The sequence below is a fragment of the Stegostoma tigrinum genome, chromosome 3 (genome assembly GCF_030684315.1).
Source record: "Stegostoma tigrinum isolate sSteTig4 chromosome 3, sSteTig4.hap1, whole genome shotgun sequence".
In the NCBI taxonomy this organism is placed as follows: domain Eukaryota; kingdom Metazoa; phylum Chordata; class Chondrichthyes; order Orectolobiformes; family Stegostomatidae; genus Stegostoma; species Stegostoma tigrinum.
In genome coordinates this window covers 38,246,571-38,270,974 of record NC_081356.1, presented here as the reverse complement: position 1 = coordinate 38,270,974, position 24,404 = coordinate 38,246,571, and positions in this window count along the sequence as shown.

The window sequence follows — 24,404 nt, the reverse complement described above, 5'->3', positions numbered from 1 at the left end:
TACTTTCGTCATTCTTTTATTCCTTAAATACCTCTAGAAAGCCTTAGGGTTTACCCTGATCCTATCTGCCAACAACTTCTCATGTCTCCTCCTGGCTCTTCTGAGCTCTCTCTTTCCTGGCTACCTCGTCGCCCTCAAGTGCCCTAATTGAGCCTTCACATCTCATCCTAACATAAGCCTTCTTCTTCCTCTTGACCAGAGATTCTACCTCCTTCGTAAACCACGGCCCCCGCGCTCTACAGCTTCATCCCTGCCTGACAGTTACATACTTATCTAGGACACACAGGAGCTTTTCCTTGAATAAGGTCCACATTTCTAATGTGCCCATCCCCTGCAGTTTCCTTCCCCATCCTATGCTCCCTAAATCTTGCCTAATCTCATCGTAATTGCCTTTTCCCCAGCTATAACTCTTGCCCAGTGGTATACACCTATCCCTTTTCATCACTAAAGTAAACATAACAGAATTGTGATCGCTATCACCAAAGTGCTCACTTACTTCCAAATCTAACACCTGGCCGGGCTCATTACCCAGTACCAAATCTAATGTGGCTTCGCCCCTTGTTGGTCTATCTACATACTGTGTCAGGAAGCCCTCCTGTACACACTGGGCAAAAACTGACCCATCTATAGCACTCAAACTATAGTGTTCCCAGTCAATATTTGGAAAGTTGAAGTCCCCTATGACAACTACCCGGTCTCTCTCACTCCTATCGAGAATCATCTTTGCTGTCCTTTCCTCTACATCTCTGGAACTATTCAGAGACCTATAGAAAACTCCCAACAGGGTGATCTCTCCTTTCCTGTTTCTCACCTCAGCCCATGCTACCTCAGTTTACGAGTCCCCAAACATCCTTTCTGCAAATGAAACTGTAATACTGTCCTTGACCAACAATGTAACACCTCACCCCCTTTTACCATCTTCTCTGTTCTTACTGAAACATCTAAATCCTGGAACCTGCAACAACCATTCCTGTCCCTGCTCTATCCATGTCTCCGAAATGGCCACAACATCGAAGTCCCAGGTACTAAACCATGCTGCAAGTTCACCCACCTTATTCCAGACACTCCTGGCGTTGAAGTAGACACACTTCAAACCAACTTCTTGCTTGCTGGTGCCATCTTGCTTCCCTGAAACTTTATTTCGGACCTTCCTACTCTCAACCTTTTCTATATTTGAACTACAATTTTGGTTCCCATCCCCCTGCTGAATTAGTTTAAACCCACCCGAATAGCCTTAGCAAATATCCCCCCCAGGATATCGGTACCCCTCTGGTTCAGGTGAAGACCATCTTGCTTGTTGAGGTCCCACCTACCCCAGAAAGAGCCCCAATTATCCAAGAATCCAAAACCCTCCCTCCTGCACCATCCCTGTAGCCACATGTTCAACTCCTCTCTCTCCCTATTCCTTGCCTCACTAGCACGTGGCACGGGCAACAAACCAGAGACAACAACTCTGTTCGTCCTAGCTCTCAGCTTCCATCCTAGCTCCCTGAATTTCTGCCTTAAATCCCCATCTCTCTTCCTACCTATGTCGTTGGTGCCAATGTGGATCATGACTTGGGGCTGTTCCCCCTCCCCCTTAAGGATCCCAAAAACACGATCAGAGACATCATGCAGCCTGGCACCTGGGAGGTAACACACCAACTGTGAATCTCTCTCGTCCCCACAGAACCTCCTATCTGTCCCCCTAACTATGGAGTCCCCAATGACTACTGTTCTGCTCCTCTTCCCCCTTCACTTCTGAGCAGCAGGGACAGACTCTGTGCCAGAGACCTGTGCCCCACTGCTTTCCCCTGGTAAGTCATCCCCCACAACAGTGTCCAAAACGGTATACTTATTGTTGAGGGGAATGGCCTCTGGGGATCCCTGCACTGCCTGCCGGTTCCCTTTTCATCCCCTGACTGTAACCCATCTGCCTTTTTCTTGCACCTGAGGAGTGACTACCTCCCGTAACTCCTTTCAATAACCCCCTCTGCCTCTTGAATGATCTGAAGTTCATCCAGCTCCAGCTCCAGTTCCCTAACATGGTTTTCAAGGAGCTGGAGTTGGTTGCACTTCCTGCAGATGTAGTCAGCAGGGACACTAGTGGTGACCCTTACCTCCCACATTCTGCAGGAGGAACATTCAACTGCCCTGACCTCCATTCCCATTATTCTAAATTCCTAAGACTGTTAAAAAATAAAGAATAAAAAAAAACTTGTTACCTTACCAATCAGGCACACAGAACCTTTTTTTTGGTTATACACTTGAGTTTAGAAGGATGAGAGGAGATCTGATTGAGACATATAAGATTATTAAGGGATAGGACACTCTCTGGAGGCAGGAAACATGTTTCTGCTGATGGGTGAGTCCAGAACCAGAGGACACAGTTTAAAAATAAGGGATAGGCCATTTAGAACAGAGTTGAGGAAAAACTTCTTCACCCAGAGAGTGGTGGATATATGGAATGCCCTGCCCCAGAAGGCAGTGGAGGCCAACTCTCTGGATACTTTCAAGAAACAGATAGATAGAGCTCTTAAAGATAGTGAATCAAGGGTTATGGGGATAAGGCAGGAACAGGATACTGGTTGTGGATGATCATAATGAATGTGGTGCTGGCTCGAAGGGCTGAATGGCCTACTCCAGCACCTATTGTCTATTGTCACATCAAAATACATCAGGTACAGTGAAGTAACAATGTCCTTTGCAGGGAATAACTTTGAGGAAAATACTTTAGTTTTTGAAGGGAGACAAAAAGATAAAACAAGAAATGTTCAAGAGGGGTCTCAGTCAGCAGCCTGTTTTGCATATAGCACCAAGCACTGCAGATGTGTTTTTCAGAGAAGAGCTGGATCAGGATGTTAGTTTCCCCACTAAACTCACTAGAGTTTCTCAGAAAGGCAGGGACTGAGCTGAGTAGCTTCTTCCTGCAGGTTGTGACCCAACTGAAATCCAAACAAACTGCAAACAAAAATCAATTCTTGACAGTCATAAACCCAGTCAGGTACTTCCTAGTAAATAAGCCCAAGAAATTAGTGTAAACCATATGATTTCAAAGAGTGCCTTTTTTTTATACAAAAGTGTGTCTGAAGCTATATTACAGTGGATTTTTTACATCAAAAAAGATCCAAGTATAGTTATCACCATAGAAATTCAATTGAACACAACTAGCCACAATTGCTTCATTACAAGTACTCAAAGAAATTAATAATGAAATGTCTTAATAAACTCATCTTCATGTGGCAATTAGATACACTGATCTTTCTGTTTGGACACATGTTTGATGAACTTCATTTGTCTTATTTTGATATTATTTAGTAGTTTTATTGTTCTTCCACCTTCATTCAGTACATCTTCATTAGTTTTTCTCTCCATCTAGTTTATCTCACTCAAGCACTACATTTCAAAAACTCTTAATTTTATTTTCTTCCTCTTTCCGTACACCCCAGACATGACCCCTGCATTCATGTGCAATAATCCTACTAGTGGTTTTTAAGGAGTCTGGGAAATCCTGAAGCAATTTTCAGTTTGCATCATTTTCAATTCCATTTGCAGGCTGTGCCAGACAAGGTACAATGACTTGGAAGAGCAGGCTCCATAAGCAGCCTCTGACCTTACTCAATTTTCAGAGCTCAGAATTTTGTATAAGCTAATGGACAAAGAAGGAAAAGCATTCACTTTCTAATTCCAGCCCCCTACCCCCGCCCCCAAACAGGAGCTAGAAAGCATTTTTCATTTTAATGAAGCAATTGGTGAAGTGGAAAGGTATTTTGAGACTTTTTTTAAACGTCTAGGCAGAGCCCAAAGTCAATTTAACAAGACCATGATCTCCTTTCCTGTTTCCTGTAAGATTTGTGTTACTTTGCTCCAACAGAGACACATTTCTTTTCAAATTGGATGCTTCCCCCCAGGAGAGTCTGTCACCTGCTGAACGCGTGACTGAAGTCGAGGTGGTGCCCAATCCCTGATTACAAGGAACCTATGTAGACATTAAGGCTCACCATCCTTGCTACCGTCAAAGGTCTTGCTGCAGAATTTCAAAACAGAAATCAATCTGTGCATGCACAGCTCCTCCATCAGTGCCTTGATTGAAATTTGCTTCTCACACATTCTCAGGAAGGGTCAGGGTGTTCGTCGGTTAGGTGCAAATTCTGGCCATGATAGATCATGACTTTTCATCCTTCTGAAGTGTACAGAAGTGAGATGAGAGACCATGAAAGTATCACCTTCAACCATTTTCAGGCCCTTGGATGGCAATGCTGACAAAAAGCTAGAAGTAGTGGAAAAGTACATTTCCAAACAATTTTCAGAGAGCAGACGTGAGGTATTATAGCTTCAGTCATGTTATTGTTGAGCTCCAAGATTGAGAGCCATGTGTAGTTGAGAAATCAGATCTCTCGTGCTATTATTCTTTAGTCTCGGTAGTTTTGCCAGGATGCGTGGTGATTTGCAGTTCCTTTCCCAAATATGGTACTGATCTTGGTGATGATTAGCTACATTGTGGCTTATTGTTTTGAGACATTCTTTCATGCACTTTCATCTCGAACCCCAGCTTCATGAAGCCTTACACATCAATTTATCCATGGTGGGGGCGGGGTGGGGGGTGGGGAGTGGTTTCTGAGTAGTTTTCCAATCACTCATATCAGTGGGCAGAATGTTTTGATAACACACAAGGAAATCTTGGAGCTGAACCTTCCCAGAAATTTTGTGTGTCTTTTTGGTGAGTACCAATTGAGAATTTCTCTCCTTGAGGCCTAACAGGTTTTCTCACATTATTTTCACAAACTCATCGTATTAACCGTGCACAACACTGCAGTGGCATCTGGCTCATCCTATTCTGCCACTGACTACTGGTCACTGCCAGGACCTCCCAGGATACTTGTCCATGGTGCCATCTTTAAGGCTAAGCAGTGGACTTGGTCAAGTGATGGTAGTCTACTCTTGCTGCATAGTTTGTATTATTTGCCTTGGTCATGGCGGACAGAGGGTAATATGCACCCACTTTATCAACAGGGACTTAGAGATCCTGCTGGATGAGGGGTGCATGCAGCTATTGCCCAAGGAGCGTATGCTGAAACGTTGGTGTATGGATGAACAAGCAATGAGCTACAGTTTCCAGGTCACCATTCTGGCTGCCATGTTAGGAATTGTCATTTTTAAATTCCATCTGGCAGGTGCAAGTATGGGAATTAGCATTTTGATGAAATAAGATGATCTAATAATAAGGACATTAACGCATGCTAAAGCAAATAAATAAGCCTCTCGCTGCTCGCTAGCGAGAATTTCATCCTGCTGTTCGACACTTCGTTGGAAAATGGAGTTTGCTCCTCACCAGTGTCCACATTGTTCATGGGCTTGGAAGATTCTTCCCTTAATCTCCAGTCAATGGTGCCTCTAATTTGCCGTTCTGAAGCAAAGAAAAACAAGCAGCAATGAGTGGTACCAGTGTAAGAACTAAAGGGCCTCATTTCTAACATTTAACATAATGCTCCTCCCTTGTTACTAACTCCACACTTTGGATTAATGTAACTCCCCCACCACAAAACTCTGTGGACATTGAGTCAATGGGAGTTTTCAAGGTTACAAGTGAAAGGTTTTTATTTGGTAAGTGCATTAAGGTATACAGAGAGTTACGATGCTTAATGGGAGGAATGGGCTTGTCATCAAAACCTCTTCTACAGGCCACACCAAAATATAAATGTTTATTTAATTGCCAGTCTGATCAATCCGTTCCTCTTTATTCATTTCTGACAGAATAGAAGAAACTTCCATCAATTCTCTTTAATAAGCTTAAAAATAATTCAAGTTATAAGGAAATTTATTCTTACAGTAAGTTGAAACAACTAATTATTAACTAAGCCACTACTTGGAAATCAACCATATCACTTTTTTGCTTAGTTATGGGACATGCTTTATCCAACCCATCCTACACTATTCAAAGGGCATTAATGAGCCAAACGGGTTTTTAGCACAATGAAGGGTTCGTCTTTAGGCCAGCTCTGAATTTTTACTGAATTCAAATTTCACCAGCTGCCGTGATAAGTTCAAATCACATGTCTCTGAACATCTCCCCAGGCTTCTGGAGTTCTAGATTAGTGGCATTACTACCATGCCACTGCCTCCCGTTAATCATAAATATCCACTGAATCACATGCCAGGCAAAGCAGTGAATTTTGAGAAGGTGATTTTTGGTTTACAAAAGAAAAGGCAAAACGTATCAATGACATCAAGGGTCAAACTTAAAGCACAAAGAAAGGGAAGACATTTTATGGTCAAGTTGTCTTCTGTAAATGAGATCACAATACTGCTAGATGTAGAATAAATGAGATCTTCAGAGCAACCTGTCACTGAAATGTTCATGCAAACATTTTGCCTTTCCCCTTCATTCTATTCTTTCATGGGATTTGAGTGTTGCCAACAAGGACAGCTTTTGTTGTGCATTTCTTAACCCCCTGGCTTCCTGAAGCCATTTCAGTTCAGAGTGATGGATAACAAAGTGTGAAGCTGGATGAACACAGCAGGCCAAGCAGCATCTCAGGAGCACAAAAGCTGACGTTTTGGGCCTAGACCCTTCATCAGAGTGAACCACATTCTTATGGTCCTGGAAATGCATGCAGGACTGACCAGGTAAGGACAGCAGTTTTCCACCTTAAAGGGCATTTGTGAACTGGATGATTTTTATGGACATTGGTTGCTATCAATGTTCCCTCTAAGCTGCATAGTGCTCTGATGTTCTTTGCACGGTGATTGGCATCAGCACTCCAATCTTGATGTTGACTTCCGATTCTGTGCTTCAGAGGCCCTTCCAACTGGTAAGAAAATTTTAGGGAATGCGGTCTCCATTAGTGAGATTTCCTTGAACTGTAGCTTGTATTACTTTATGTTCTACTGATTGCCATGGTGGGATTTGAACCCAGGTGCCCCCAAAGCCTTAGCCAGGGGAGGCAATGGCCTAGTGGTATTATCACTGGACTGTTAGTCCAGAGACCCAGATAATGTTCTGGGTTCAAATCCCACCATGGCAGATGGTGGAATTTGAGTTCAATAAATATCTGTAATTAACAGTCTAATGATGACCATGAATCCCTTGTCGATTGTCAGGAAAAAAACACCTGTTTCACTAATGTCCTTTAGGAGGGAAACTGCCATCCTTATGTTGTCTGGCATACATGTGACTCCAGGCCCACCTCAACATGGTTGACTCTGAACAGCCCTCTGGATAATTAGGGATGGGCAATAAAATGTTGCCTAGTCAGCGAGGCCCTCATCCCATGAATAAATGAAGAAAAAAAATGTCCTCTGGGATTTTGTTTAGTAACTTTACCAAAATATAAATGCATCCCATTGAGCCCTTTTCTGGTTTTACGGTCTCCAGTGTTTTACCTATCCTTCACCTTCTGTCAACACTTATTGATCCAAAACAAACCACTAGTAAGCTGTGCTGTATCAAATCTTGTATGACCAGTACCCACGACCAGGCCGATCTACATTGGTTCCCAGTCACACAAGCACATTCAATTTTAAATCCTTGTCTACATGGACTCGTACCACTGTTTTTAGGTGTGTCAGGGATATAATGTGTAAACTCCTGCAACCATCAGTCGGCAATTTGGACTTTTGGCACTCTTCACCAGCTACCACCATTTTCAATATTTCCAATACCTTCAATGATCTCACCATCATCCCCCACCCTTGGGTGGAGCGTCATCCCAAATGCCTTCCACTGCTTTTTTTTTGCAAAACTTTCACAGAACCCAATATGCTGAATAAAATTTTTGATGCTGTTTCTAATTACTCCCAGAATGGCTTACCACTTTTACTGATCATCTGTTGTTTTGACCTTGGGTCATTTTACTGGTAAAAACATGATATAAATGCAGGCTGTAGTTATCATGAGATTTCTCATGTTTACATTTAGTGTAACGTGGCAACTTAACAAACTTCAGGTTTGTTTTAAGACAAGTTGCAGATGTCTTGCCCGATCCTACAAATAATTGCCTAAAGCATGAGACAATCCATCGGTCGTCCATATTTTCACAACTTGCCTGAAGTAAGCACCGGAAGCAGAAAGTACCACTATTGCAATAATAAATCCAGGAAAGGCTGGAAGCAATCACATCAGATAGCAACTGTGCAGGGAACAGAGGAGAAGATGTGTTAAGCTAGAAGATCAACTCTTCTGTTTTCTCCCCAGCAGCCTGGTCTGCCGAATTTATTTAGAATTTTCTATTTGTGTGAATTGTATATACTGTTCTGAATGTAAACAGCCAGCTCCACATCTTGTTTCATTGTTTTTGTAGGAGCAGGTGTTTATCACTTAAGGACTTCGAAGTATGTCAACAGCTTTTTAAAAAAATTCTGTGCCCTGTGGTACACTCTTATCAGTATTGCAGTTATATATTGATTGGTTTACTGCTGTCATGTACTGAGTTACAGTGAAAAGTATGCTTTTGCATGTGATACAGGCATTTATACCATACAAAGTGAATCAGGCTAGCAGAACAGAGTTCAGTATACAGTGTTACAGCTACAAAGAAGGTGCAGAGAGAGAGAGAAATCAGAATTAACATTTGAGAGGTCCTTTCAAACATCTGATAACAATGGGGAAGAAACTGTTCTTGAATCTATTCGTATGTGTGTTCAAACTTTTATATCTTCTGCCCAAAGAAAGAAAACTGGAAGAGACTATAATGAGGGTGGGAGGGGTCTTTGATTATGTTGGTTGCCTTCACAATCAGCCCAAAGTATAGATGGAGTCAATGGATAGAAGGATGTTTTGTGTGATGGAGTGGGCTGTATTCACAACTCTCCAAGATGTTCTAGGATGGTTCTTCACTGTATGGAGTTCGGTTGTCTTAGCTAGTGACTCAATGTACTCTTAGGTCTTGTGGCTAGGAATCAGGTATCACCCCTGATGAATGGAGCCTGTCTCAGAGGCTCCAAAAATTTAGCCTTTCATGCCAACAGAATTATTCTAATCGTTAAACTGACACTGATTTGATTGCAAATTCCTCCCAAACTGTATAGTCTCGCACAATTAGTTGAACAAATTTACATATGCCTAGTTTCAAAATTCAGCTCCAATCGCAGGTGCCATTGTTTTCATTTCTCTCAGCCTGTAGCATGACGGGGTGAACAAGCAGAGGAAAAGCTGAGGATGAAAAAAAAGAGAAGCATTGAGTAAATGATTCTCAAAGTGAAGACCCCAAGTTCTTCAGGATTAAATCACCGGTGAACTTAAGAGAGGGAAAGCATATTTCACTGAGGAAGCTCTCACTGAAATCTGCTGTCTTGCTTTCATTGTGAATGCTGCACCTAAGTTCCGAGGTGGAACAAAGCGATCCATACCTTTTAATTTTCTGTTGTTGTGTGACTACAAAATCAGGAAGTGCTAGGGCAATTCAGAATACCAGGCAGCATATGGAGACAGAAAACAGGATTAATATTTTGAGCCTGATATGGCGCACTCTCTCTCTAAACCTAATCATAACCCTATCCCCTTGATTTGTAGTCTATTTCTGCTAAAATATATTTCTTTAGCAGTACAATGACGAGCAGCATAATTGTTTTGCCACTGGGTGGCATCAGCGTACAAGGCACTACCAAGATCAAGGCTTTACTGATTTGCCTGTCTCCAGATTAAGAAAACAAGGAAACCACGCTGAGAACTAAACAGGAGGAATTGAGGGTAAGTGGTGGGTGCAGAAACTACCCAGATCAAGGTTGAGAATGGGTATCTCCACCTCTACATCTCCACTCTAAGTCCCACATTCAAAAGGAGTAACTAAAATTTGACAAATACACAATTGAGACACGTGGGTTTACAGAGAAGATATTTAACTCCCAAAGTATTAGATAGATTGATGATTTGAACACATGATTACAGAAAGAAAATAGAAACAGATTCTGTTAGTGATTACATGGCAAGACTTGCGGTTTCTATACAGACTGGTAAATGTTGCTTTCGACAATGAGTATTTATTTGTGAACTCAATTTAGTAAAAATCCTTAAAATGTATAACAGGTAAATGAAAAAACAAAATTTGATATTGAGCCATATAGAAAGGCATTAAGTCGGATGGTCAAAAGTTTGACCAAAGAAGTTGGTTTTATGGAACGTCTTAGAGAGGGGAGAGAAACCCAGAGAGGTTTATGGAGAGACCAGGTTGTTGAGACTATGCTGACCCTGGAGCTGAAGGTATGGCTGTCAGAGATGGATCACTTAAGGTCATGAATGTACTGGAGGCCAGAATTATAATCATGCGGGAAGTTATAGGAATCATGAAGAATGAGGATATCTGGAAATTTGAAAGGAAAGCATTTGTGTTTACAATTTAAATGCTGTTTCACTGAAATCCAATGTTTGCAAAAGTAAACATTACAATAATAGCTGTTTCAATCAAAGGAAAGAGATAATTATCTAAATAGTAAACAGGGTGACACAAGTCATTCTGAATGCTGTTGTGTGATTGGAAGCCGGAGTTCACTGTAGCTCCCATGCCAAGAGTAATCCTGGAAATGAAGATGGATTGTTCGACAGAACCATCATAGATTTCTGTGCAAAGAACTGTGCTATTTGTTCTTGACAACCACATTTTATTATTCTCAAATAAAGACTTTCAGAAGGTCAAGTAAGCAAACGAGAGTAACTGGAGTCAATTCTTGAAGGCATTGTTAAAAAAAAATCAATCTCACTTCCCAAGGTAAAAGACTTTTTATCTCCTGAAACAGGAAGGCAGTAAGGATAATGTAAAAAACCGAGAGTAATATGGCCTCAGATGGTTTGGCTAACTTTGACAGAGAAAGAAATAATCATAGATTTATGAGAGGGGAGTCTCTTTATATAACAAAAAGGTAATTACTGTGTCATTTAACTCAAATAAGTGCACAAATGACATTCAGATTATTCAGTCAGTTTGTGGGTATGCTCCCATAGTTTGGCAAAAATCCCCATCAGTGCAGAAGCATATATTTAAGAATAATTTCTGTGAGAGTTTTTATGTAAGAAATTGCAAGTCTTTGAATCAGCATCAACATACATCATATTCTAAATCTAAATCTCTGATTTTCATTCCACATGAAAACTCATTACAGAAAATTGGGGAGGGGTGAGTGAGGGTGAGGAGGAGAAATGCTGTTATAGGCTGATCTACACAGGGTTAGTGTTCCCAATTTAAGGTAATAAAGAAAGCTTAGTTGTACTTTCACAACAAATCCTTTTGCCCTCAGCAGATTTTGCATGAGTGACTGATTGACAACACCAATGTACAACTCAACTCAGCTTCCCTCCAATGTCTCCTCTTCCAACCTCATCTTCAACACCACTCTACTTCCTGTAGCTGGTTACCTGCATATACAGCAATATCCTTGGCCCTGTTTCCTGATGAGACTTTTTTTGTCTGAAAGATCTCAAATAGATCATTTTCACCTGACTAGATAAATTCTGTTTAAGTGCTCATTATTTTCCCTATATATCTGCTTGTTCTTTCTGGACTGTTTGAATTACTTCCCAGCACGGGATCAAGCATTTAACTCTCTCAAAGTTGCTAAGTCACTCTCCATGGTATTATCCATACCTGTTTTTCTGAGGAAGGGTCACTAGACCGGAAATGTTAACTCTGTTTTTTCCCTTCACAGATGCTGCCAGACCTGCTGGGCTTTTCCAGTAACTTTGTTTTTGTTCCTGTTTTTCTGTTTCACTACTGCCTTCCTCAGATCTCATGCAGTCTTTAATTCACCACCATTCAAGCTAACCTCATGCACTCTTGTCTGTTTGGTGCAGATTTGTGTGTTCATGAAGAGTACGTGGAGAGTTAGTTTGACCACCTGAAGCAATGCCATCACTTACTTCCTTTCTCTGACCAGATCTTCCTATTTTTCATGGATCATTATGGGAGCAGAATAATACCTTGGATTGGATTTTCTGCTGAAATTCTACCACTTAGCTGGTAGCTGGTGTGCCATGAATTGAACAAAACCAGGCTGCAATTCCTCCCACTTCAAAACTACTGGAACGGGCTGTGTTAAAAGGTATTAGATGAAGGTATCACTGAAAATATTTATTCCCTAAAGGACATTTCCTCCTCACCTACTTTTCAAATCAAGAAATGGTTCAGAAGGCTAGAGGATACTGGGGAAGCATATCAATTTATGGCTGAAAACCAGTGCCCCAAGACAATTACAAGAATTATTATCTATTGCAGTCATCTAAGAAGGCATTGATGCTCCATTTGGGACAGCATTGATATCTATATTCTTTCCAACTTAGTGAGCATTTCTGATGCTGGTTATTGTAACTAGTTTATTCAATTAAACAGGAAAACAATTCCTACTTCTTCCTTGATCATACCTCAGGTTTAAGTAGCAGCTTGGGCCTTGATGGTGTTTAAAATTGCAGTAGGACAGATCTAGGCCAGTGCAGGTTAGTTAAGTCTCTATGCTTTACTTTAACAGTCTTAAACCACCACAGTCACAATCTCCACAAATCTAGGTAACCAATAGCTAAGCCGTACTGAGGAAGGGTCGCCGGACCCGAAACTTTAACTCTGTTTTCTCCTCCACAGATGCTGCTAGACCTGCTGAGCTTTTCCAGCAACTTTGTTTTTGTTAAACTGTACTGATTGGCAAAGCCCTTCCTGCTTTTTGTAGGGATTGATCTGTGCTAAAAGCTGAAATATAGGGTTGAACACTACTGCAAACATGTCAGATCAGATCTCTATTTTGGAGCCTGAAACCTGTCAAGGGCATAAAGGCACCACATGCTCAGGCTGTATATTGATTGGCACAGGACAGGAAGAAATTCCCTGGATATTCCCAGCTTCTGCATCTGAATGACCTTTATTAGGAATATTTAGCTGTTGTTTGGAATGTACACATGATATCACAGATTGTAGACTGAAGTGATTTTTTTTGTTAAGCATTTCCCATTTTCCCCATATCCTTCAAATGTATTTCTGTCCTGAGGCAGAAAATAAATGAAAAGGCACTGCATTTTAACCACAAGTGGACGCATCAACAACAGTTTCTGATGGCTCTGTTCATTGATGCCTGTTTCACCGCAGGAATGGAGCTTGGGTCCTTTACAGAAAAAATTCTCTCCATCTGCTTGCAGGACTCGCTAATATGACTTGTTATATAAGGTAATGCTTCTGGAAGGGTTAATGGTCCTGTTCCATCAACCTCACCCAATCTACTGATGCCATGCACAGTCTGTATGTGGAGACGGAGAGTTCTACACCAGCTTTCAGAGGGAACAGATGCATCTGATCTATCTCCTTAAGGTCCTATTAATTATGACCAAATGTACTTATTGCCATCACCCAGCAAACCTTCTTATTATCTAAGAACAGAGTCTCTCCTGACAATCCTATACAGTGTTTTTTTTTCCTGTCAGTAATCAGTAAGTATCAAAGGCAAAGGAACAACAAAGGAGGATTAGTGGCAGCAAACTACCTCAAAAAAAATTATCCAGTAACTCAAACTGGTAGAGGTGACAAGTATCACAAGGTGCTGGCAATGTTCACCTAAAAACAGTTGCCAGCAGTGCAGGCCTGGTGCCCACCATTAGGGAGAGACATTCAGAAAATTCAGAAAAAAAATATTCAAGCAAGTGAACAAGATACAAAGTGTGTAGCTGGCTGAAAACAACAGGCCAAGCAGCATCTCAGGAGCACAAAAGCTGACGTTTTGGGCCTAGACCCAGGTGAATTTACCCTTTAAGGAACATTACTGCTTTCAGAAGGGTAGTCAGTCATCAGCTGAAGCACAAATGTAGACAGAAAGTAAGAGCCCATGCAATCCAACACAAAGTGGCACATTGGATCCAGAGTTGGCTGTGAGACTGGAAGCAGAGGCTCATGGCAAAGGGATGTCTCTGTGACATGTAGTCTGTTTCCAGTGGGGTTCCACAGGCCTTGGTGCTGGGACCCGTGCTGTTGTGGTGTACATTAATGATTTAAATGCATGGAATGTATTCAAATAGCTTGTGGAGGACATGAAAATTGTCACAGTGGTAAATAATGAGGAGAGTAGCTTATGGTTTTAGCAGAGATTAGCAAGACGGTAGCTGTCAACCACAGGAAGATATCAATAAACTGGTCAGGTGGACACAGCAGCAACAAATGGAATTTAACCCAGAAAAGTGTGAGGTGACGCACTTGGGGAAGACTAACAAGACCAGGAGTACACAATGAATTGTAGGACCTTGGAAAATAATGAATGTCAGAGTGACTTTTGTACACATATCCATGGATCTCTGAAGGTAGCAGCACAGGTGGATAGAGTATCTAGGAAAGCAAATGGGATGCTTATTTTGTTAGCTGAGGAATAAGATGCAGCAGCAGGGAAGTTACACTGGAATTGTATAAAATGGTGACTCAGTCACAACTGGAATACTGCTTGCAGTTCTGGTCACCACGTTATAAGTAGGATGTCATTGCGCTGGAGAAAGTACAGAGGAAATTTACCAGAGTCTGGAGGGTTTGAGCTAGAAGGAAACATTGTCTCTTGTCTCTTTGGAGCAGCAGAGGTTGAGAAAAGGCCTGAAAGAAGTGCGTGAGGTTATGCGGGACATAAATAGCAGAGATGGCAAGGTTATTTTCCGTTACGAAAGGGCCAATAACGAGATGACATAGATTTAATGCAAGAGGGATGATGCTAAAGAGGAGCTCTGGTAAAGCAGTGGTGGTGTCTGCACCATGGGGCAAGAAAGCCTAGTTTCAAGACCTTCCTACTCTAGAGATAAGTTATAACATGTTGGATCAGGTTGTTTAGAAAGTAGCTAGAAGACCAAGAAGAGAGTTCAGACTATTTTTCACTCATGAGTCTGATACTCATTACCTGAAAGGTTGGTGGAGTTAGAGGTTCTTGTAATATTTAAGCAATATTTAGAGATTCACTCCTATTGGCATTGCTGGGCCATGGGCCGATACTGGAAAATGAAATTAGTCAGATCTTTGTTGACTATTGCATTCATGATGGGCCAAATGGTGTCCTGTGTTGTAAACATCTACGATACAGAGGCACAAAGACAATGGTAGAAGCAGCAAAATGTCAAGCTTAGCGCTTCAAATATAAAACTTCATTCAGAAGTCAGTAAGAAGTACTACGATAAGAGTGTGGGCTAAGAAAAGAGAGAAAAACCAGTAATATTCAGAAAAGATAGAGAACAATGGAGGTTCTATAGGGGGCAACTGAAGGCTTTAGGTTGTAAAGCTGAGATATCTAACAAAAAGGGAAAAAAAAACTTTATTGCACTGAGACAGGAAACAAAGACAAGGGAGTAGATAAGAGAGTGTTCACCTCTTGCAACCAACATTGTCACTACCAGGATTAGGTTTCATCAGGCACAGCCATACGTAACTGAAAGGCCAGAAAAGAATTTTAGACCCAGGCTAGAAAATCATGAAATTGTCAGAATTTATTTAAGTTGAAAATGAGCAAGTGTTAAAAAAAATCTAGTGAAAGAATCTGGCAGAAGACAAAAAGTCAGGAAAAATTAATGACTTAAAAGGACCAGGACTCAATTATTAAGCACCCCTCTAGTGCACTCACATTCTTCCAATAATGTGGTGAAAAGAACTGCACATGGCATATGGTCTAACCATAGTGTGGTTAGGACCCAGGATCCTGACCTGAAACGCCAACTTTCTTGCTCCTCTAATGCTGCCTGGCCTGTTGTGTTCCTCCAGCTCCATGCTATGTTTTCTCTGATTCCAGCATTGGCAGTTATTACTACCTCTGATATGGTCTATCCAGCATTTTTTCCAACTGCTGCGTAAACTCCCTGCTGTTCTATTTTATTCTATTTTTGACTGGAAAATTGATAAAAGTCACATTCTGAGTGACTTATTCAAAAAACTTGTGTGGAAGAAATTGCTTGTGTGTTTTAAAATGTGAAATGCTAGAAAAAATCTACTTCACCAAGGGAGTAAGATTGGCCCTAGCAGGGCCAGAGGAAACTCCAAAAGAAGTGTTAGCCACCACTTTAATAATTAAAATACAGAAAAATCCAGATTTGGCAAAAGAATCAGATTTCAAAAGTTTGAAGCTATAAATTATTACAGGATGAATAGAAATACGATTGAAAGCTTTATTCAAAAAAAATGATGTTGCAGAAACAGTTAAAAAGACTGACAGGTCAGGCAAATAATGCATCATTACTATGGTACAGAAAAAGCTCTAAGAGCCGTTCAATTTAAAACAACATCAGTGAATGCAAGCTTAAAGAGCAGTAAATTTAAAGCAGTATTGGAGTGAACTTAATTTAAAATATTTTTACAATAATATTAATAAACATATTGATAAGAAATGGGAAAACGTGATATTTCTGACAGATACACGCTCAGAGAAGGACAATATAGAACACAAGACTGGATCTCGTGAAGGTAACGTGTCTTTACGTACAGTTTTACCTCAAAATTAAACACTGAAATTGAAGCTGAACAAGTTAATGCTCTATTAAATTTAATTATTCCAATTGCAGATGATCTTGTTAACGAACAAAAATATCAAAGAGTACAGACACGTGAAGATTTTTAAAAAAACATTTGGTAATAACATCAATTTTACAACAAACAACAGTCCTAAATGAACAATATTTAACAGACCATGCACCTTCCTGAAGAATACAAAGAAAAAATCAGTATTGATCTCTAAAGATTTGTTGAAAGATATTCATAAGGAGCTGTGAAGTCATATAGAAATTTTTGCTGCAATTGAATCTTTGTCAGATTTGTTACATTTCAGGAAGATTTGGCTTCCCATACTCATTGCTAAACTCAAACAGAAGCAAAAAATAAAGTGAGATCACATACGTTTGTATAAGAGATCTGTACAATATTGTCAACATTAGATTTGATTTGTTTTATTAATTGTTATGTGTACCTAAGTACAGTAGAAAAGCAGAGGTAATGAGAACTGCAGATGCTGGAGAATCCAAGACAACACAATGTGAGGCTGGATGAACACAGCAGGCCAAGCAGCATCTTAAGAGCACAAACCCTTAGCCAACACCACATTCTGGCAGCAAATACTCCACAAAGCCAACTGTGGTCATCCCGGATATACCAGATAATTTTTTCATTTGAAAAAATCTCCTCTTTTTCTGTGGTGCAGGTCTCTTCTCTGGCTTGACAACACCGTACTGATTACAAGACTAATTTGAGTAATGCTAGCCAGATTGTGCACTATTTCTAACCCATTCCACTAGATTTCATAGGAACGCAATGAAGTAGCTGAGAAAATTCAACTCCAGTATTTCTAGTTCAGGTGATGACTAATAGGTCCAAGTGAAAGTTTAATTGTAGTGTTCAAACCCACTCATGACTCCTGGGCAAGTATCAAACACTGGCCATTTAAAATAAAAGGCAGTGATTCTACTCATTTTATGTTGGGTGGGAAACAGTATTGAAACTGCCCGTTCACTAAAATAATTCTTTTTCCCAGGTTTTCCCTCCTTTGAACACTGATCTTTATAGGCATCAGAAGTTTTAAAAAAAGTCTCTGGGAGAGACTTCATTAGATCTTTCAAGTTTTTCATGCAAGTGGAAGTAATTTGCTGTAAAGACGTTATTTTTATTCTGAAAAGAGAAACAACTTATTCAGGGATGTTATTACACACTATTGAAGCAGGTGGGACATTGATCCTAAGTTTCCTGATCTAAAAGTAGGGCCATTATCGTAACACCACAAGGGTCTTAATAGATACTTTAGAATAAACCAGTTCTAAGCCTTTGGAGCATATGTGACTTGAACCCAGGCCCCTTGACCCACAGGTAGGGCCACTACCACTGTGTTACAAGAAGCAATTTAATTAGCTTGTAATTGAAAAGGCTTTGGGGGATGTAAGTGAAGGGGGTGATGAACAAAATACATTTCAGAGGAATATTGACAACAAGGCAGGGAAGGAGTTTCCAGGATGTTGATGAGGGAAGGTTCATCGCTCGGTGTTTTATTAAAAATCAACCACTTCAAATGTACCCTGTGCAATGGATGGGATTTAACTCAGCCCTTCTGACTCGGACATAGGGACACTACCACTGTATCACAAGAGTTTGAGGTATTGCCTGTGTGTTTAGCTATTCCACATCCACTATTTGGTTGTGGGAGAATTTCTTCAAATACAGTATTAGTACCACAGACTTGAGCAACTCCCTACTTCTCTGTCTTTCTCTCCTCCACTAAGATAGTCCTTAAAACCTGCCTGTTCGATCAAACTTTTGCTCGTCTGACCTAATATTAGCTTGTGTGCCCTAATGTCAAATTTTGATTGAAAGTACTCGTGAGAAGCACTTAGAATGTTTTACCATGCCGAAGGTGCTATATCAATGCAAGTCGTTGTTGTGAGCACTGAAAGGGCTTTTGATCTGAAGGATGTGATCAATATAGAATGGAATAACAAGAGTGGATAGGAATTAGCTGATGAGCAGCTTATTGACATAGAGAGGGAACTGAGTGTCTCAGTGACAGCATAACCCTCAGGAACCTATTTATTTGATGGAGAAGGAATCAAAGGATGAACCATCCATTGTAGCAAAGTTAGAGGGACTTGACAGCAAACTAAACAGCCCAGAAAATAGTTGAATTTAACTGAAATTGATTACCTTCTCAGTTGCACCAGTTATTTTCCACTGATTTCATCAGCAAAGTCCTCTGAAAAAAAAAACTGGATTTCATGATCGTTAAAGTGATTGCTTCTGTAATTTTCTTTTTCTGTTCTGTCTTGTAAATATAAGTCATGCTAGTTAGTTATCATTCTGTGAATAAATAACAACTTTAGATAGAATGGAAAAAATTGCATTTATTCTTTTGAATGTGTTCAAACATAATTGAGAAATGGCAATTGTTCAAATTTGACCCTACCTATAACACGTTCATAGTTGCTATCAATAATTACCAAAATTTTAAGTCAATTATTTGAAATTTCAGAAGATAAACAGAGTTTAAGCAAGCTAATTATTTTGGTGAATGATTTATTACGGTAGCAAAATATAGAAATCTAAGAAATTTAAAGGTAGAAGTACACCATTAGCCATTGTATCTGTGCTGAATGAAAATAAATTCTCCAATCTCATCCTACTATCCAGCTTTTAGTTTATTGCCCTGTGTTGCAGGGGAATATTTACATATTCTTTAAATGTCATAAGGGCTTCTGCCTCCATTACTAATGAGGCAGTGAATTCCAGATCTCTATTACACATTACGTTCCTTCTCAACTTCCCTCTAACCCTTCCACCACTTGCTTTAAATCTGTGCCTCTATGTTGATTTCTCTGCCAAATGTTGTAGGACTTACCTATTCACTCTGACAACTTTGTTTCACTAAACCTCCCCTCAGCCTCTTCTTTTACAAAACAAGAACTACCATAGTCTATCCAATCTCTTGGATAAAAGTCCCTGTTTCTGACAACAGACTCATGAATCTCTTCTGTACCATCTCTACTGTGATCACATCCCTCCTATAGTGTGGTGACCAAAACTATGTACAATACTCAAGTATCATCTAACTAGTGATTTTTACTGTTTAAGCATAACTTGCCTGTTCTTATACTCATTGAGCAGAATTTTATACAGTTCTGAGTGATGTGGGGTATAGTGGGATGTGTGACAGAATAGGGTGACAACTCCGGCAAGCCCATCTTAAAATCAGGAGCATATATCACCTTTTTGTGGAGTGGTGAGATTTTTGTTTGGCAACAGTAATATGCCAATTGATGGGGATTAATGCTTATTAAACGCCTGTTTACACTACAAGGAGTATCCACCATGGGTGGAGCATTAGTTCAATGGGTAGCACTGCTGCCTCACAATACCAGGATCCTGGCTTCGTTTCTAGCGTCAGGTGACTGTTGTGTGGAGTTTGCAAGCTCTCCCTGTGTCTGTGTGGGTTTCCTCCCACAGATGGAAGATGTGCAAGGGAGCTGGATTGGCCATGCGTGCTAAATTGTCCATGGTGTCCAAACATGTGTGGGCTAGGTGGATTAGCCATGGTAAAGGTGGGGTTAGGGGAATAGGGTGGGAGCCGGGTTTGGGTAGGATGCTCTTTGAAAGGTCAGTGCAGACTTGATGGGCTGAATGGCCTCTTCCCTTACTCTAGGGATTCATTAAAGTAAACATTCAGGCTCCCACATTGCAACATAAGGACACCAGAGTGGGTACCCTTTGGATTCAGCATGCTGCCTGCTGTGAATGACAGCCAGATTGCCTATCTGATCAATCTGCAGCTCAAGCCATGATCCAGGGGCAACAGCTGAAAACGCCCCTCCTAACTATCTGAGCTACTGGCTGTGCATTCTGCAAGTAAACTTGAATTGCAGGGCACAGCAGCATCTAGCATTGAATAGAACACTTTGTGCACAGGGACAGGCAGCCAGCTCAAGACACTTGTTTAACACCTAACTGTATGCTCACAGCATCTGTGCCTTGTCTTGTCATTGCTAATTAGTGCAGTCATAAAAACAGACAGCTAGTCTTGCTGCAAAGAAGTCCTCAGGTTAGAGGGTGTACTTGCTGTACAATATCAATCTCACCCAGCTCCACGTGCTTATGTGGCAAACACAGTGCATCATGCACTAAACAGGCAGCCATGTCTCCAACTCTAAGGGCAGGAATCCCTATTGAAGTCCATGGAGGCATCATCAGTCGGGGGTCCTGGCACAGTAAGTCAAGGGCAGCCTCCGATACTAATCCGCGGGAATGGCAACAGTCAGGCATCTGGCTGGTGTTTTGTTGATCAGGGGGCCTGTGCCTCTGTAGTCTGGAAGTCAGTTATTGACGGCCTGTTGGCTCCATTTCAGGCAGTCCTGGGGATGGTAGGGCTAATACTGGGGAGATGTATTGACACCAGTCAGGGGTCTGTGCAACTCTTGCCTGGGACTGTCTGGTCATGGCAGGCAAGGAGGTCGGCTGCAGTAATTCTGTTTGGTTCTTTCCACAGAAACTAAAGGAGTGCAAGTGTGGCCATTGCTGTTTGAGTGAGTCTACGTGGGTTACTCCCTGGCACTTTACCCTCGATCAAAGTCTGAAGGACACTGTAAGCACATGTAGATGGGTTGGCTGTAAAGCTGGACAAGTGTAAAGCCTGTGGGGTTAACAGGATGGGCTACTAGGAAGGGGAAGTGGATGTTTGGGAGCTTGCCAACATGTTCAGACTGAGGCTGATAGTCACTGCTGCTCCTCCCTATGTTTGTGGTTGAAGTCCCTGATCGAATCCTCTCCTGCCTAGGGCTGAGCTGATGCCTGGTCTCTGTCAGTCCTTGGATTGCCAGCGACCTGAGGCGTTTCTGCCTCGGCCAACTGTGGAGCTGTCAGTGTGAGCCATTTGTCAGAATGTATTCCCACACTGTCTCTATGTCTAAGATTCACCGTCGTGGTGACCATATTTGGGCTGATGAGGTTTGCAGGAGGCAACCCTGATGCTTTCTCAGTGCTCTCATTCTCAGATGTAGGATGGGTGGCTTGGGTATTTATGTGCTGAGTGCAGGACCTGTAAGACAGAAGAGGGAGAGAAAAGGTATTGTGGCCAGAGGTTTTATATACTTGTTTTGATGGCTGTAATGGAAGCTTTGGTCTGAACTTTGTTTTGCACCTCCTTTTGAGCTCAAGCGCCACAACTCATCTGTAGCTTTCTCATTTTTAAAAAATTCATTCATGGGACGACAGCGTTGCTGACCAGGCAACATTTATTGACCATCCCTAATTGCCCAGAGGTCAGTTAAGAGTCAACCACATTGCTGCAGGTCTGGAGTCACATGTAGGCCAGACCAAGCAAGGATGACAGTTTCCTTCCCCAAAGGACTTTAGTGAACTAGACGGATTTTACCAATTGGCAATGGATTCATGGTCATCATTAGACTGTTAATTCCAGATGTTTATTAAGTTCAAATTTCACCATCTGCTGTGGTGGGATCTGAACCTGGATCCCCAAAATGGTTTTTGAGCCTCTGGATTAACAATTAGGCCATTGCCTCCCCCATTTTAATTTTCTTCCGAGTGCAAATCAGCATTGCATTCAATGATGGTTTGGTGATTGCAAACCAGGGTGCTCAAAAACACATCAGGTTTATACATATTGAAGTTAGCTTCCTGTTTCTAAAGGCAGTCTGCTCTTTTAAAGGATGTCTCTGAGTGGGCACAGGATACTCTGAAAGGGGAGGATGAGTGGCTAATGGTCATGAACTGTATTTATACTAATGACATAGACAGAAACCCCACAGGTGGGGTGCTGCATAGGGAATTGGTAGAAAGTTGAAAAGCAGTACCTCTGAGGTTGTAATCTTCGAATTACTCCCTGTGCTGTGTGCCAGTGAGGTCAGAAATAACAAGATAACGTGTGGCTAAAGCGCTGGTATAGGAGGGAGGGTTTCAAATATCTGGATCATTGAGATCTCTTCCGGGGGCAAGAGGGACCTGTACAATAAGGATGAGTTGCACCTAAATTGGAGAGTCACCACTGGTCTTGCAGGGAGGTTTTCTAGTGCCACTTGGGAAGGTTTAAACTAGTGTAGCAAGAGGGTGGGAAATTGAACAGTGGGTCAGCATGTGGACTGATTGAACAGTAGGTCAATGTTAAGAAAGTCTAATAGGAAGAATGGGGGTGGCCAGGTTATTGAACACAGTGAGACTGGTAGTCTGAAGTGTATTTATTTCAATGCAAGGAGTATAACAGGTGAAGCAGAGAGCATAGAGCCTGGATTAGTACATGGGTCTACCATGTGGGAGCCATTACAGTAACTTGGTTGAGAGAATAGCAGGAGTGAAAGCTCAACAGGTCTGGAGTTAGAAGTGTTAGAGGGGACAGAGAGGGATTAAAAAATGTGGGAAGTTGTATTACAGATTAAGGAGAATATCATAGCCACACTGAGAAAGGACACCTTGGAGGGCTCACCTAGTGAGGGTATATAGGTAGAATTTAAGACTAAGAAAGGTGCAGTCACTATGATGGGGTTATACTATAAGCCTCCCAGTATCCAATCAGAATTAGAGGAACAGATATTTAGGCAGGTCGGGGAAAAATGTAAAGAAAACAGTGGTGTTGTAGTGGGTGATTTTACATTCTCAACTTTGATTGGGGCTTCCTTCATACCAGGTACTTAGATGCAGCAGAATTTTTTCGGTGCATCCAGGAGGGTTCATTGAAACAATATGTAGGTAGTCTAACTAGGGAAGGAGCCATAATAGATCTTATGCCGGGGAGTGAGCCTGGTCTGGTGATTGAAATTTCAATGGGGCAACATTTTGCTAACAGAGATCATGATTCAGCATTAAAATATGTGGAAGGAGAAGACTGGTCCTCTGGTGTAAGTGTGAAATTGGGGGAATGCTAATTGCATCAGTATTAGGCAGGAACTGGAGAAATTAGATTTGGGTGTGGCTGTTTGAAGGTAAGTCCACATCTGATACGTGGGAATATTTTAAAGGCTGGTTGACCAGAGTTCAGGGCTAGCATGTTCCTGTTCTCATGAGAAATAAGGATTGCAAGATTCAGAAACCTTGGGTGACAAAAAATTTTGAAAGTTTAGTCAAAAAGAGCATATGTAAGGTTTGGAGTCTAAAATCAAACAACACCTTTGAGGAGTATAAAGGAAGCAGAAAATAAGTTAAACAAGAAACTAGGAGGGCTCAGAGATCCTTGAAATGGCATTAATCAGTAGGATCAAGGATAATCCCAAGACACATTATAAAAGTATCATGAACTGGAGAATAACTTGGGAAAGGGTAGTTCCACTGAAGGACAAAAGAGGGAATTTCTACATGGTGCCAGTGGACGTAGGTGAGGTCCTACTGATTACTTCACATCAATATTACTAAAGGGTGCGACATGGATGATTCTAAGATTAGGGAGGAGTAAATTGATATTCTGGGGGAAGTTGATATGAAAAAGGAGGAGGTGTTAGGTGCCTTGAAAAACATTAAGGTAGTTAAGTCCCTAGGACCTGACAGGATCTATTCCAGGATATTGAAGGAGGCAAAGGAGGAGATTTCTGGGGCCTTGAAAGACAGTTCTGTATCCTCTTTAGCCACAGGCTAGGTCCTAGATGATTGGCCAATAGCCAATGTCGCTTCTTTGTTTTTGAAGTGCAACCAGGATAATTCAGGAAATTATAGGCCACCGAGCATTGAATTAGTGGTGGGGAAATTGTTGGAAAAGATGCTTGGGGCAGGGCTAACTTGCATTTGGAAAAGTATGGACTTTTAGGGATAGTCAACATGGCTTTATGTAGGGCCAGTCTAGTCTTGCAAACTTAGTTGAAGATGATTGATGTGGATGTTTCCTACATGGACTTTACTTAAGCATTTGACAACATTTCCCAGGGTAGGCTGGTCCAGAAGATTGCAAGGGATCCATGGTGTGTTGGCAAATTGGATACAAAATTGGTCATTGGAAACTGAGGTGGTTGTGGAGGGGGATTTTTCCTTACTGGAGGT